The sequence below is a fragment of the Anser brachyrhynchus genome (genome assembly GCF_964034855.1).
Source record: "Anser brachyrhynchus genome assembly, chromosome: 6".
Lineage (NCBI taxonomy): Eukaryota > Metazoa > Chordata > Aves > Anseriformes > Anatidae > Anser > Anser brachyrhynchus.
This window is the reverse complement of record NC_137700.1, coordinates 14,446,815-14,462,996: the sequence shown is the minus strand read 5'-3', so window position 1 is coordinate 14,462,996 and position 16,182 is coordinate 14,446,815. Positions and strand designations below refer to the sequence as shown.

General features: G+C 43.8%; 1 protein-coding gene across 2 annotated transcripts in view; it reads left to right on the top strand.

Moving 5' to 3' along the window:
* Window positions 1-110: 110 nt before the first annotated feature.
* BMPR1A (bone morphogenetic protein receptor type 1A) overlaps window positions 111-16,182 on the top strand; it is an 82,351-nt gene continuing 66,279 nt past the window's right edge. The window contains exon 1 of one of the 2 annotated variants that reach the window (XM_080597895.1): window positions 111-278. The gene's annotated coding sequence lies outside the window, so the exon portion shown is untranslated. Of the gene's footprint in view, window positions 279-561; window positions 814-16,182 lie in introns of those variants that run through there. The other variant, XM_080597896.1, reaches the window with a different exon arrangement.

Here is a 16,182-nt window from a genome sequence, read left to right as displayed (position 1 = left end):
CGCTCCCCCTCTCCCTCCCTCGCGCCGTGCACGCGGCCGGCCGCGGCCCCGCCCCGCGCCGGGAGCGCCCGCCCGGCACCGAGCCTGCGCCGAGCCCGCCCCGCCCCGCCCGCCCCCCCCGGCCCGGCCCGGCCCGACCCGTCCCGACGCGCGGCCGCCGCTGCGCACCCGTCTCGGCGGAGCCGCGGGGCCCCGGCGCGGCCTGCGGGGCAGCGGCAGCCTCCCTCCCTCCGTCCGCCCGCACCCCGACCGCGGAGGATGAGGAGCCCGCAGCGACGGTGAGTGCGGGGCCGCGGCCGCGGGTGCCGGCGGAGCGCCCCGGCTCCGTCCCGTCCCGTCCCGTCCCGGTGCCTCGGCGCCGCCGATCGGCCGCCTCCGCCCCGCCGCGGCGCTGGGGGCGCTGCCCGCGGCCCGGGACGGCTCCTGCGGGGGCCCGGGGGCCGCCCTGCCGGCCGCCATCGCCCTCCCTCCGTCCCCCCGTGCCGCCGGGCCCTGCCCGCCCGCCGAGCCCCAAGCCCGAGATGGGAGCCCAAGCCTCGGGAGGCTGAGGCGCTGCCATGGCGCCCTGCCTGCCTGCCTGCCGGCCTCCCGCCGAGCCCGCGGCGCTGCGTTTTGTCTCGGCTCGGCAGCGGCGGGGGTCGCGGTGGGCCCACGCCGCGGTCGCTGTGGTTCTGCGGGGCCATCGCCCCTCCGAGGGCCCCGGTTGCGCGCGGTCCGTACCCGGCTGTTCTCCGTGGCTCTTCGGGGCCTGGTGCCCGTGGGAAGGTCTCCTCTCGGAGGTGGGAGGCTCGGCTGGATCGAACACGTTTTCTGGCTTGTGGCAGAACCTCGTCCTCAAATACAAACCTACATGAGACCATCATACGTTAAAATACTTCATTTTAGTCTATATCCACTGAAACCCCCATGTTGTGGTATTTGTAGCAGTCGGGATCAAGTTCTTGTTGACGGCAGGTGTCCGCAGGAGGCAGGGTGTTGTTGCCGTACATCTGTTACTTCCTTAGAGGTGACTGGTTTGTGGTGTCGCTGCCCCTGGGTTTTGTGTGTATGAGTGGGCACGCACGCCCCGGTGGGCTTTGAACGTGAAGTTTTGTAGAGGATCTTCTTTTGCAGCCATGAGTTTCAGCTGCCAGGCTTTCGTGTGTCCCACTGGCAGCTCTCTTGCAGGGACAGTGAGTTTATGTGGCCGGACCTGAGTCTTAACCTTTGAAATCATGAAGTTGTTCGGGTTTGGAAGGGACCCCTGGTTGTTACCGGGTCCAGCCCCTACTCAAAGCGGAGAAGGCAGCTGTTGGTAAATGGCTAGCAACGAATACCCCGGAGCTTGGAATTCACTGATCAAGTGGAGCTTCCTAAACCCAACGTGTGGCATCCAACTCCCAGTGGTTTTGATGGTGCTCATCAAGACCCTTGCATGTGACCAAAGTCAATAACTGTATTATACGTAGTAGTTGGCATGCTTATTGAACTACTACAAGTTAGGGCCAGCCAAATTTTGATCCCATTTAGGATTGAATGTGGTGCTTTTTCAGATGTGCGCTACACGAAGTCAGCTAGCTTCTTTTAAAATGGATGTTTGCTGTAGATGAGCATTGCTGTGGTATGAAATGCCATGGAGGGTTGCGCTGTGAAAGAAAAGCGCTCTGAAGAACCAGTGCATGGTTCTGTCTGCTTCCTGCAGTCCTGAAAAGCAAGCAGTTGATGGATGGCTTGATTCTTTTTTTCTTGGTTTAAAATTAGGAATGACGGTAATGCTGTATTTGTTCTCCAAGAAGAAGTATAGAGATTACACAGCTATGCGATGTATTTAAAAAAAAAAGTAGGGAAGGATTTGCTTGAATATTCACTAACTTAAATTTTAATGAGAAACCAATGCAGGCTATGTGTATATTTTAAAAGAATAAATGGCATTGAAAATAGTGGTATTAACTCTGATGGAATATCTCTTAAATTGTGCATCAGTCAATATAAGTAAGAACTTCTACAGCTTTCCAAAGCAGTGTCAGGCACAAATGTGTTACAGATACAGTTAAGGGTTTGAATACATCCCCTTCATTGAAGGGATCAAAGAACAGATTATATTGGTGCTTACACTGATTTTGGTATAGCCAGGCTTTCCAAAAGGACCAAACTCACCTCCAAAGTCCTTAAAAACAAAAAAAAGGAGAAGAACAACCCCTCTGTTTCGTTGTGGCTGGTAACCTCTATCATGAGGACAGCGCCTCTTTCCAATGGCAGGTAAACGTGTGACATGTGGAGCTGCTGTAACTTCTTTGGTCAGCTGGGTGGATAAACGAGACAAGGCAGGATGTGACGGGGATGTGTTACACATGGGGACCTTTCTCCTGTGTTTGTCAAGCATCAGCTCAAGTCTCATCTGTCTGGGTGTTTGGGAAAGCTTCTTGTATTTCTTGGTTCCCCAGTTTGTTTGTTTGTTTTTAAAAGAGCATGTCTTCAGTGCCTGAGTTTTGCTTCATGTACCTTAATATTTTCCGTAAATAAATCATGAAAAGGTCACAGTAATTTAAAGATAGATCACTTCAGAGCTGTTGTATGGACTCTAAGCATTGATGGAGTGCTTAGAGCCTTGTTTCACTCATTAACATTCCCAAAATGCAGGGTTTGGGGGTGGGGGGACAGTGTGTGCTTAACTTGGACAGCAAACTTGCCTCTAGCTGGTGATTTAGTGTTTTTTTCTTTCTTGAACAAGATCTGCAAAATCTTCTGCAGTTGCTTTACCAAACTCTTGCTGATTATCCCTAGTCATGGTGATGTCATGGAGTTTCTGTGCCTTCTAAAACAGTTAGTACTTTAAAGGGAAAGCAGGGAATTTCTTCCCTCTTTCTTGTAACACTTAAAAATCACAGTAAAGTCTTTAGAGTGGTTGATTTTCTCAGACGGTTTTATTTATTCAAAAACTGTTTAAAAACAAATGCAGAATTTAGCCTGCTATATTGTATCCTAAAAAATAATATGGAGATTGTAATAGGTTATCCTTGAAATAGGGCAAAAAGTTGAAGTAGTCACCTCATTTATCTTAATTGGAGAGCAAACATCATGTTAGCATTCTTAATATTCTTATTAATGATATACACCCAACAGCCATTTTGTGAGGGGCTCAGTCCAGAAAGGTATGCTCAGTACTTTTCACTCTGGGTATTTAGTGCCGCCCCCCCCGCCCCCCCCCCAGCAATTTTCACCCTAGTCTTCAATATTGAGAATTTAATTCTTCTGTAGGGAGGGTGAATTTTAGGTTCCTCTTGTTTCTCTGAGAGGCGGTGTCCCGATCCATGAGGCAGCAGGGTGCAGCCTCGGGAGGGTCCGATCAAGGTGGAGCAACCACTGTTGTAGTGGTTTGGGTAGATTGAGAGGATGGAAGACTTCATTCGTGTTACGGTAGAGATAAGATGTGTTAGTTTCTGATTATGGCGCCGTTGTTTCAGCTGTACGAGGATGCTGTAGACGATATGATCATTATCTCTCAGATTTATAATCCAGATAGCTTTACTCCTCGCCTTTTTCTAATGGGTGTCATGTAGTTGCCTTCCTATTTCATTTGAGTTCTGCGCATTTCACTCGGCTTGAGTGTTATGTGATGGCGTGGTAAATAAAAACAAGTATTAAAGCAGGAAAATCGATTCTAGTTTGTGAATGTGTTAAAATGCATAGGTTGTATAAGTAAAAGTAGAAGCAACACCCAAGGCTTAGTTAAGGTCCAGCGTGTTACTGCCTCAGAGTTTCTCCCGATGCGCTCTATTGTTGTAGTGCAATGGGCTGGCTGGATGGAGCGCTTCCTGTGAGCTCATCGCTGGGACCAGTTGCACGTACTGAATTCATTGGTGTTGTGTTAGTTGGGGGAAACAGTGTTCTGAATAGCATGAAGGCTATGTGCATTATTTAAATACTTTAAAAGGTTCCGATACGATAAAATCTGTGAAGTAATAGTTGGTGGGGTGTGGTACCTGCAGCGTGCAGCTCAGCGCTCTGATACTTCTTTTTCCCCCAAACGGAATTTCCCAAAATAGAGATGAAAATGTGGTAGCTTTAAATGTGAGTTTTATTACGTGGTAGGTTGGCTGTACATTAAAAGGGGAAAAGGGCAGTATTATTAATTCAGATCAACAGTATTGTGGCTTAATTTCTGCTATATGTTATAACTGCAGCAACTCTTCACAGAAGTTTGAAATCACATTTTCTCCATGTTTCTTCAGTTGTTTTTCATGGTGGCTTCAGTCAACTTCCTTAGCATAAAATGTGAAAGCAGCTAGCATTTCTTTGGCTGTATTCCCTCAGTTCACCACCTTACAGGGGAGAAAAGAAGTGTCAATCTTACTGTGTTTTGGCTGATACAAATACAAGCAGATGTATCAGGGATAAGTTGGGAAGATATCAAAGGAAGTCTCAGAAGTCCAGAATACAGACCTGGTTTGTGGAAACTATTTCCTTTTCGCTGTTGTAGGTGTTGAAATTTTCTGTATTTGCTCTTCCTGAAGTCTCTTGCCTTTACAGTGTTAATTATTAACCACTCTTTCTTGATTTGAGGGGGGAGAAAAACACGTTCATGCACCTTCACACCTCCCATGTAAGAGCCTGATCCCAAACTTGACTGGAAATCAGTGGTAAATTGTTATTGTGAACTTAAAATCAAAATGAAAATTGGTAGGTTTTGGAGCCGTGTCTGTCACGTTTTCAAAGCTGAACCAGTGATTCTATTAGTGATAATTTTTCTTTAAAACTCATAGTGTGTACCCGTTTAAGAATGACTGGATCATTGGTGCCCTGGTCTTCTGCTTTGGTTAGCTGAATGAATTTTTTTTTTGAACTGTGCTGACTCCATTTCCATTCTTTGGTGCTACTTTTACATGAATCGAATCTTTACTGAATTAATTCAAGTTGACAGACACTGGTATTGGTTTACACTGATCTTAATGTTTTGTAACACTGTTTTGGTACATGGTGAGTTACATTTAAAAAAAATAATTACAAGTACAGTTTCTTTAATACAACTCTTTTTAGAAAGAATGAGGAATTGGAATGCTTTCCTACCGAAAAGTTAGGGCAGAGGGCTACGGTGAAGTGCAGGAACATTCCCATATAGCTGATATTCTTTAGTTTCCTGCTCTTAAAATTTCATGGAAGGAATGCAGTGAGAGAGACTTGCCAATTTGGGTTGAACCAGGAACTGTGAAATAAAACCCGACCCAGACGGGACAGTTTTTATTCAAACTCGAGCCTCTGTTGAACTGTCTGTTTTTGTTCCGCCCCTGGCCCTGCTTCACTCCCCCACCTCTCTTCAAATTCACAAGTTTTTAAAAGTAGAGATGTTTCCAATTTAGAAAATTATTTTGGCGTAATGAACTAAAACAGAAAGGAGGGGACTAAACTGAGGGAGGTCAAAAAACAGATGGAAATAGAAAATCTGAAAACATCTAGTAAAAAAAAAAATCACCCTTGAAATAATGGAATCTAAATGCTGAAATTATACATCTGCTCGGCAGCTGTGCATTCCTCAGGCAGGGGTTCTGCTGCAGAAATGGCATTGGTAAACTTTTTCTCAGAGTTTCAAATGCTGTTGTGTAATATTTATGCCTCTTTGGAATAGTTCAGGTGATAGTCTTAGAAACCTATGGGGGAGAACAGAGGTGGAGGGACGAGGTGGTAAAGCGGTGTAAGAATGCCCTTTGTCCGCAAGCATCTGTAGCATTTAGCCTGTCCTCTGCACGAAGGTCTGTGACTTTCTTTCTCAGTGGTTCTTCGTGAGTATCTTTTAATCTCAGCTGGCTTTTAATTTCAAAGGTGAGTTGGTCACAGAAAAAATAACCAAATAAAAACACATGAAATGACAGTGCACTAGTAAAAGAAGAATGGTACAGATAAAGAAACCAGTCTCAAGTGTTTTGCTCCCAGCAATGCCCAGCGTTAGCACTCCGGAGGAAAGCGTGAGACAGTCTGCAGCAGGCAACTGTGGAATTACACCACTCTGTGGCAGCTTCTCCCTAAATCCCAATAACCCGAAGCTACTGGAGACATTAAATATGTTTATGTATCCACAGCATGTTTGTATACACTATCTTAGTATTTTAGAGTTCTGGTTTTAATTGAAAATGTCTTCTTGAGCTATTAAGATATAAAAGTGTGTAATTTTACATCTTCCTTTGTGCTGTTTTTTTCTTCCTACTGATAGCATTGGTTTTAATCAGTTGCTTGTTGATACTGAAATTTACTTTTATTAGAATAGGCCTATGAGCACAGGTTATAGAAACAGTGATTTACTTAGTGTAAGAGCCTGTGATGGCCTTTTGTGCTGTAAAAAGGTTACAACCAAGATAATTTTGCTTCAAAGAATTTGGGCCCAAATTTTAAACATTGAGGTTATGTAACATACTACTAAAGGTGTTTTTTTCAGAAATTGAGAAAAGAAGCTCTGAGTGAACCGCAAATACAGGTGACGGTCTCTAGAGGATTTGAAAGAGCAGAAATAGGGCTTGGGGCAGGAGGGCTCAGGCAGAAGGACACAAGGCAGCGGGACAGCGAGGGAGGTTGGATGGATTTGAGCTCTGCAACACAGGAGGGGGTGAGGTGGGCGCTGGGTGCTTCCTTCCCCCTGAGCCCTCCTCCAGCAGACGGAGAACTGCTCATCGTTCTCCATTTAATACTGCATCACACCTCTTTCCTTTCTATCTGTACTTTTCCTCCCAGGAAATAGTTGGCTTTCCATTGTTGTCACTTTTTGTTTCTCCCTCCAGCATCTCTGACCTCACCACAGTGTGATAGGTTTCCACTGCTGAAGCTTTGTCAGCGTGCCGGTTCCCTCCACACAATTTACTACTCGTATTTGCTTCTTTTGATTTGACTCCACTTGCCACATACTGTGGGACATACTGGGAACAAACAGGAGAAATCAGAGGTGTGCGTGCGGCCGCATGGCCACCGTCCCACTGAGATCCTGCGGTGGTACAGGCTGGGGACTGGCCTTGCAGAAAGGGCCCTGGGGTCCCTGTGGACGAGCGGACCCTACGCCAGCAACGTGTGCGTGCAGCAAAGCAGGTGAATGGTGTCCCGGGCTGCGCTGGGAAGCGTTGCCAGCAGGTCGAGGAACGCGGTTGTTCCCTTCGGCTCGGCACCGGTGAGACCTGTCTGTGCTCCCCGTACACGACAGACGGGTGGCTAGTGACGGACCGTGACGGTGCTGAGGGACTGGAGGCCCTGTGTGTGAGGTGGGGCTGAGAGAGCTGGGACAGCTCAGCCTGGAGAAGAGTGCTCGGGGGCGTCTTACCAGCGTGTATAAATACCTGAGGGGAGAGCGTAAAGGAGACTGCACCGGAGTCTCCTCGGTGGTGGTCAGTGACAGGACACGAGGCAGTAGGCACAAAGTGGAATATAGGAAATTCCATTTAACCGTCAGAAACAGTCTTGTGCCTTTTAAAAAACAAAAACAAACAAAAAAAAACCTGTGAGGTTAGTCAAACAATGGATCAGGTCGCCCAGAGGGGCTGAGGAGTTCCCCATCTTAGAGATATCCAGAACGTGACCGAGAGCGACTCTGGGCGGTGTGAGGAAGCTCACCCTGCTGTGAGCACTGGGCAGTTCTTAGGGGTTGCTTTCCACAGCATTCATTCTCTGTCTCTGTAAATCTGGCATTAGTTGGTGGGTCTTAATTTACTGAAACCTGTTTTAACCTAGACAAATCTAGGTATTCCCTTACATTCTTTCTTCCTTAAATCCTTGGCTTTTCATTATCTTTCCTTCTGAATTTTTCAGAATATTATCTTTCAGTTTAGCCTTTCATTCTTAATTTTTTCATGCCTACTGCCACGTCAGTTGCAATTTCTGTTGGTTTGTTTCAAGTTGGATGAGTAAGGGAGCCATGTCTCTCAAATACTTCGGCTGTTGTGTGGAGTGAACAGATCCTCTACCTCCTCCATCTACTGTGCCATTAACCTGGGCTAGCATTTGTCGTACCCCTCTAAGTTAATTCAGGCCGCTAGTACAGCAGACAACTAACCCAGCCAGAGGGAGAATCAGCGTGTTACTTCTGGATTAGCAAGTTAAAATGACTTGCGGAAAGACATGATGAACCAGAGCCGGTGCAAAAGGAGGTAGGGTGGGTCTGTGCTGTTGTGAGAGGGAAGGAAGGGAGAGAAGGGAGCTATTAAATCTGCCTAGTTGTTTGCAGAGCTGTGCCTGAATGTATGCAAGAGAATTCATCTAACAAGTGTTATGTGATCTTCCTGAGGGAAGGAAGCTTCCAAGTTTTAAGCAATTCTACCAACTGCTTTTTAGATAGGACTTGGGGGGAAGACACTGTTCTTGCTAGGTTACTCTTCTGAACTAACTGGAAACTCGCTGTCCTCCATACTGGCTTTGCCACTTGCTCTGGGTTTGAAAATAGTTGAGCTGCTAGCATAATTTTTTTTTCGCTGTCTGCAGAGTCACCAGGTTTCAGCATTTTTGAACGGTCTTTAGTATTCTGGCTAATGGTAAATAATTTTCACCCCAGTCTGTTTTTGTTTCTTTGTTTTGTTATTTTTTTTCTTGTATTTATGAGTCTGCTAACTAACTTCTGTCTGCTGCAGAGTATTAACCAAGTGCTGGAATGTGTAGTTTGTCACATAAATTACCAGGGTCAAGAGTTTTGAGGAGAATCACTATGAATTTTCTCTCTACTCACTTTACTATTTTAAATCTGTTTTCTCTGAGAAAGAAAGTGAAGGTGGCAGACGTGATGGTAATACTGAGTATTATAGGCATGAGATATTCGGAACTAGGCCAACTGGTATAATGAACTATGATGTGTGTATGCAAGTATTCACGCACGTATACACAGACTGGGGAAGAGGCATGCAACTTCTATAAGCAGAGGTCATACCTTATTAGACTTCTGAAGGAGAAACAGGTATTTGGTTAGCAGTGATCCAGTTCATAAAGTCATCTTGAAGTTAGGAAATATTTATGTCCACTGAAAAGAAAAAAAAGGCAAAAAAAACCACCCCACCCAAAAAAAAAAAAGAAAAAAAAGTAGGGGGATATTTCTATTATGTGTCAATAATGGAATACAAAAGAAATGAGGGGAAAAAAATAAGGAATTTGCAGTTACTCATACAGCGGAAAGGTACTAACAGCCTCTTGGGAAGCAAGTGGCAGGGCCTGTTCCATTTCGTGTGTTCAGAAATGATTTGGAAAGGGGAGTGGACAGTGATGAAACTTGTAGAGGATACAGGGCTTGTAGACTTGCTGTAGCACTACTGAATGTCTGAAAGATAAAATAGCAGTGAGGTACCCTAAGTGCAACGGGATTTAATTCTGATGGGGGGAAACCGTAACAGACTCAAAAGTAGGTATTAACTTTCTGGGAGATCTTGGGTAGTTTTCTGAACAGCTCTTCATTGTGAAGATCCAACTTTAGATTGTAACTACCTGCTTACAGTTATTAAAAAGTCTTAAAAGACTTTTATTATTATTATTATTCTCTTCCATCCTCCTCTTTGTCTTTGTTTCTGCTGTCACTTTTGCATCAGCGCTAGTAATTGTGGCCAGGTGGAAGGTCAGATTTGCTTGCTAATCTGACTGAAAACTAACCCTACAAAAAAGGCCTGAATTTTCAGCCCCTCCAGCTCAGCATGAGACCAGATGTGAAGTAATGCGAGAGGAGGGGCAGCACTTCCCTTCTTGCAATCAGCACAGTCTTAAATAAGCATAAGCCAATTTTGAAGCAGCGTTCTATAGAGTCATTATGTGTTTTTTAAAAATGTGATTATGCAGCTGTGCACATCGATTATACATAAACATGCGTATTATATAATTCTGGTAACACAATTTCAAAAATCCCATTAAAACTAGAAGGTTGGGATTTTTTTGTGGATTTTTTCTTCCCCCTCCCAGCAGTACTAATGGGATGCAATACTTAATAGACTTGGGCTTCTTGAGTCAGGGTAAGAAAAACAACTGAGCGGGAAATGTGATGGTAATCTATCAAACCTTAAATGATATTAAGAAATTGATAGGGAATAATTTTCACCGCTGTTTTTTCTTTTCCACAACATAAGGAAAGACAGGCTACAAGCACAGTAAAATGTGGAGTTCCTTGCCGCTCTCGCAGTGAATACTGTAGTTGAAGAGTGAGTGGAGGAATGTGTGGCTTGGGCCAAAAGTATCGCACAAGTTTGGGATGACACGGATGTGTTGAAGGAGGTGCCCATTAATGGCAATAGCGTGGTGTCTTGTAACTTGGGTCAGGAACTGCGTGGGCTTCTGGGGGGGCAAGGGAAGGTGCAGTTCCTCCCTTCTTTCCCGACAGGTCTGGTTACAGGCAGTGTCCCAAGCAGAGGACTCAGCCAGACATCTGGTACAATCACTATGCTAATCCTTAGGCCTTTTATCACACTAGCACACACACCCAGGCACGTCAGCTTCTCTGCTGTGTATTCAGAAGTGTCTTTAACACCTACTTTTTGTTACATTGCGCTGGCGTCTAGCTGCCTTCATTGACACATTCATTGGGTTTGGTTTAATGATATTGCCATCAAACGTGAAGTAACATGTTTTTGCTGTCTAACTTGTCTTGAACATTTTCTGTTCAGGTATTTTATTTTGCTTACTGTGGAAAGACTGATGATATGGTTTCCTAAGGACTGCAGCGTTACAGCCAGATAGGCTTCCATTGATGTCTGCAATGAAAATCTGCCAGACGAATAACTAACTAGCAGACTGAGGGCGGGTTTGTGTTACAGATAAGCAAGCCCAACAGCTAGGTGCGCTAGAAAGGCCAGTTCTGCGCTCATTACCACCACCCATGTGGGTCCTTACCTTGCCCTTTTCAGCAGCACTGGGGCTCCTGTGATGCTGCAGGAAGTTAAACTACTGCCTGAAAGCTTTTTTTTCCCTTTTAATTTTTTTATTTTTTTTTCTCCATAGGCTTCGCTTTTTGCCAGTCCAGCATGGTAGTGCTGAGGGCAGACCGAGCACCGTATTGGCCTATGGAACGCCCCTGCCAGCTGCAGCATGACTGCAGCGTAAGGTGCTCGTGGGCAGAGCTGCACTGTCGAGTGTTAGCAGTTTGGGAACCTTGCTTTTCATTGCCTGGAATAATAGTCTTCCCGTTTAACTTCTTAGTGTACACTGAGCACGTTCTTCTCCCCTCACCCCTCAGGCAAAATGGGATGAGCAGAAACTTTGTCTTCCTGTCCCCACATTCATCTTTGTTCTTTTCCTTTTGCAGTGCTGTCCTTTGCTTCAGTGAAGTGTTTCTGTATCTGATGTAGTATGTAAGACTTTGGATTTTGGCAAAGCTCTGATCCTGAAAGTTTCAAAGACAAGCTGCACATATCAGCAAGCTTGAAGATTAGGTGTTTGGTAATGTTATGGAGTGGATTTGTCCCTGTTCTGGTTTCAGAGGTATCAAGCTGTGTTAATGTCCCCAGAGGTGAAGGATATTACCATCAGAAGTGTTTGGTAAGCTTGTTAAGACTGATGAGGGGAAGTCGATATGCACATGCAGTCCAGCCAGCGAGACATTGTTCGGCACCAGGAGATGTGGGAAGGAGACGGGTAGAGAGCTGTGGTTAGAGGAATATGCATGTCAGTAGAAAAGTGGCTACACTGCAAAGGATGGTGAGAGTGAAATCCTACAGGATATGGGGGGACAGCTGGAGCAATTGCATTGGGAAAATATGCATACCAAAAGAAAACATACATCTGTAGGAAACCAGGCCTTCCTAGGTCTGTTGCCTGCTGTGCAATTTGTTTGATGGGTGGTGACTTTTTTTTTTCCTGAATGGAGAGAAAAGTTGAAATGAAAAAAGTAGGAGAGGTGTAAGAACCAAGAAATGCCATGGTATTTGTCTGGCTTCATGGCCAGGGCAGGAGTCATCACTTCAACTGAGTTCTTTTGTTCTGTTTTCATCAGGTAACCCAAGCTTCAGAAGAACAGAGAAAACAATAGAAGCTTTATGTAGCAATGTAAATTCTGTTCCCAGATCCAAGCAATTTTACACAGTCAAAAGGAGCTTGAAAGGGCATAAATCTAGTAAGTGAAATGTGGATGCTCTTTTCTGTGTATTATGCAGAGCTGGCTCATAGCTGTGAACAGGGAAATATAGTTGAGAGTTAAATACAGTATACTTAAATGTATTTTCCAAAGAACTGCTGCACTTGAAGCAGAAGGCTCACTTTTTGACAGTGGACATGATAGAAATAAATGCCATCTTCCCAGTGCAGTTGCTGTGAGAGAATAATCTAAAAATAGTGTTGAAATGTGCAACAAGGTCCAAGGAGTACCCATGTTTATACATTAGTATGTCTGCAGTCCACACTCCTCCACCTGCCAAACCCATTATTTTATTCTAGAAAACAGGTTTTGTATAAACTGTCTGTTACAGAGTCACTTATTCTTAAAAATGCTGGATTTGCTGAATGCTTTTTCTGTGCATTTTCTTTCCAGTGGGAAGCATTGATTATTGTCCAGAACATGTAGTTTTGGGAGGTATACCATGAAATATTTTATCCTCGTGAAAACAAATTTCCCAGTTGCTATTGTTTTTGTTTATTTTAATTTACAGAATGCAAGTTTCTAAAAGCATATTTTAATTATAACTTTTTTATTTTTAGTTGCATATTTCAGAAGATCGTTTCTTTGTTCTTGAAAGCAGTAACAGGCATAACTTCATTTGGTTAGACTAACTTCAGCTATAACACACTAGGACTACTTGGGCACAGTTATATTACGGATTGTTGTCTAAAGCGGTGCTTATTAAAGCTGTTAGTAAAGTTCACAATTGCATTTCTCTCATGAAATGAAGTATGTTCAGAAGTATGGTTGGTTTAGAAGGGCTTTTGTCAGGCTCTGTGTACACCTAAGATTAGCACTAGGAAAAGAAGCTAGAGGATATTTTCCATTTCAGTACTGCTTTTTAACAGTAATTATTGTGCAACTGTAATTTGTGCAACTGTAATTTATTTTGTCTCTTTTCTGCTGATAATCACCATTTCGCTATGTATTTTTCTTTGATATGTGGTCTGTAGTTTTCAAAGAAGGTTGTGATTGTGAAACCACAAAATTTGTTACAAGTTGGTATGTTTCCTGATGCTACTTGTCATTTATTACAATAATTTCCACTGATGATGCGGCTGTTTTGACAAAAAAAAAAAAAGAAAGAAAAAAGGAAAGGAAAAAAGGGAACTGTGTGAGATATACAGATCAGATAACAACCTAAAATAATGGATTCATTTTAGACCTAAAAGTCTGGGGAAGAAGGCAGAATTCTAATCCTTCATAATTGTTCTCCCTTTTCAATATGTTCTGGGAGCTTAGGGTTCTGGGGATTTGTTTGGTTATCTTTTTTGGTTATCTGCTCAGTTTTGTTTTTTTCTATTCCAGTGACTGGTTGTAATCTTTGCTGGAATGAAATCTGTGTTGAAGTGAAGTACTAAAGGCATTTGTCCTTATAAAACTTCAGAGTCATGTTTTCCAACTGCTGTCTTGGAAAGCAGTGCACCAGCAGAGAATATCTTCAATAAAATATGTGGACATGTTTTATTTGAGGGTAATGGGTTCTACCTGTGTTGAAGACTTCAGGATGACTTTGTATTTTCAGTTCTGTCTCTCTCTCTCTCTCTCTCTCTCTCTCTCTCTCTCTCTCTCTGTGTGTATGTATATATATATATATATATATATAGTGGACCAGAACACAACCTGTGGGAAAGGGGAGTTGACGTGTAAAGAAAAGGAGAGAGGGAGGGAGACATGAATGCAGGGAAGATGCTGAGGATGGAACTGTTATGTTGGTCTTCTGGAAAAGACTCAACACTCACAACGTTGTGCAAGCATTTAATATCTGTCGGGTAATCATGTTATGGTGGTTTGAACTTCAATTTTAATGTGTAAACATACTTGCTTTTCCACTCCTGACCAACAATTTGAATGCATTTTATTCCAAACGAGTAAGCATTATTAAATATATTTTAAAAGAAAAATAACTGATTGTTTACTTTAGAATATTTGGGGAATTTCCTGTTACCTTGAGGTTAATACAGAAATGTGAAGTAAAACAGAAAATACTGACAGTTAGAAATCATGATCTTGCTTCGAACTTTGGATGTCAGATCCCAAGGTGTAGATCAGAAGTAACTGTTCCAGAAATAAATTCAATAGATGAGTAACAGATAAGAGCTGTAATACCTTTTTGTTTGGGGGAGGGGGGGAGTAAAGATTTAGAGTTTTGCATAATGTGAAAAATTGAAGATGTCGCATGTAATGCATACAGGAAAACAACCATTTTGCTTTCTGTAAAATAAGGTCTTGCAAATTTAAGTCAGCATTTGCAGTAAATACAGATATTGTGTAGAAAGTGGTTATATTTTGTAAGTATCAAAGGCATCCGTGTAAGATTTTTATTCTGATACATCACAAAAAAAATAATAACACTGAATTTACTTTGCCTAGAATGTAAGGGTAAAATAGTTTGCTGTTGGTGCTTCTGATACTTACAATGGTTATTGGTTAAGGTTTAAAAATATCCATAGCATTTTGTTGTGTGTTGTTTTGTTTTTCTGGGGGGTGGAAGGTGTTATATGTATTAGAATATAGATAAAGGTGATATTTATAAACATCCAGTCTACTGTAATTTCTTTTCAAGATTTTAGGTCTTCTGGAAGCCCCCATCATAGTGGTATTTGACCTTCCTTACTGAATTCTGGGGTTTTATCATTAAAACACTGCTCCAGTTCAACATCTCCATATTAGAAATTGTTTCCATTTTGTAGCTGGGAACCAGAACCAGAAACTGAGAGTTAAGGAGTGTGTATCTAAAGATCCTTCAGCTCTGAATTTCCATTGCTGACTTCTTACATGTGTTTTAAAATCTAGGCCCAGAACTTGATGACAGTTAAGAGTTTCTGGCAGCCTTTGTTGCTAGTGAGATGTGTTTTTACACGAACAAAACGATTCTGCAGACACAGAATACACTGTCTAAAGGTCTTTTCCTGGTAGAGGCGCAGAACAGTTGCCACCCTTACCAGCGTTTCACAGAGTCCTGTTTAGTTAAGCTAACAAAAGGATAAACCACCTCCTATGAAAGTCGTGTAAGAAGAAAGTCAGTGTGAGCTCCTCCTTGCCGTACTGATGCCTTAAAGACTTGCAACCCTCCCAAGGTGCCTTGAGGGCTTTTTTTTTCTTTTCACTGTTCCTGATAGAATAACATTGGGTAATGTGTTGAGTAAGTAAAATTACTACTGCTGGAAAATGTTTTTTCAGCGTGTTTTTTTTTCCCCTCTCTTCTTACATTGTGCTATTACTAGAATGATTGATTACTTACTTTCTGCAAGTCTTTGTCTCTTATCTAGTAGGATAATGGCATCTTATTAATTTCAGTATGTTCAGAATGGTAAAAATCTTGGCTATTTTGTTTACAGGAAAATACTCTGAATTGCAACAGCCTTTTTTGTGCTACAGAAGCACTGTCTTAGAAAAGAGGGAAAGGGTTTGTCTGTAAGATCGGCTTTTGTGTTTTCTTGAGGCATAGCTTCATGGTGTTTGTTATTTCTGTGCATGCGGGTAGGTGAAAACTTAGACTTTGTGGTGTGGTTGCATCGTGAACTGTATGGATATGGTTTGAAAAACGAAGTGAATTCATGATGTAGTTGGCCCTTTCATTTGGGCTTATGAAGTGGCATTGCTGTGAATGGGGGGGTCCCGGTTCCGGTACATGAGCCTTTGCTAAGGCACAGCACTCCTTCTGGGGCTCTCGTTTCTGTGTTCCCCAGGTCACCGGCACCAAGGGGCTTGGAGCCCAGGTGGGGCCGGAGCAAGGCAACGAGGCCTCCGCGGCCTAAGGAAGCAGTGGTTGTTCCCAGGAGCAGGCTCGCCTTTGGCTTGGAGCACGCCCGCGTTGAGGGGAAATAACTGGGCATACCGGCTACAGGCGCCGGAGCCAAATGTGCGGTAGGCCCGGTTCCTCCATTTTACTTCAAGAGAGGCACGTTTATTTAAAAAAAAAAAAAAAAAAAAAGCCTTCTTTCCCATGCCGGCAGAGCAGGCCCGGCCGGGGCCATTTTGTGCGGGCGGCTGAGGCGCTCCCGCCGCGCCGGGCCGGGCACGATCGCGTTACGGCCGCGCACAGCGCCCGGCCCCCGCCCACGGCCCCCGCCCGGCGGCTGCGGCTGGGGCCCGGCCGGGGGAGGCAGGGA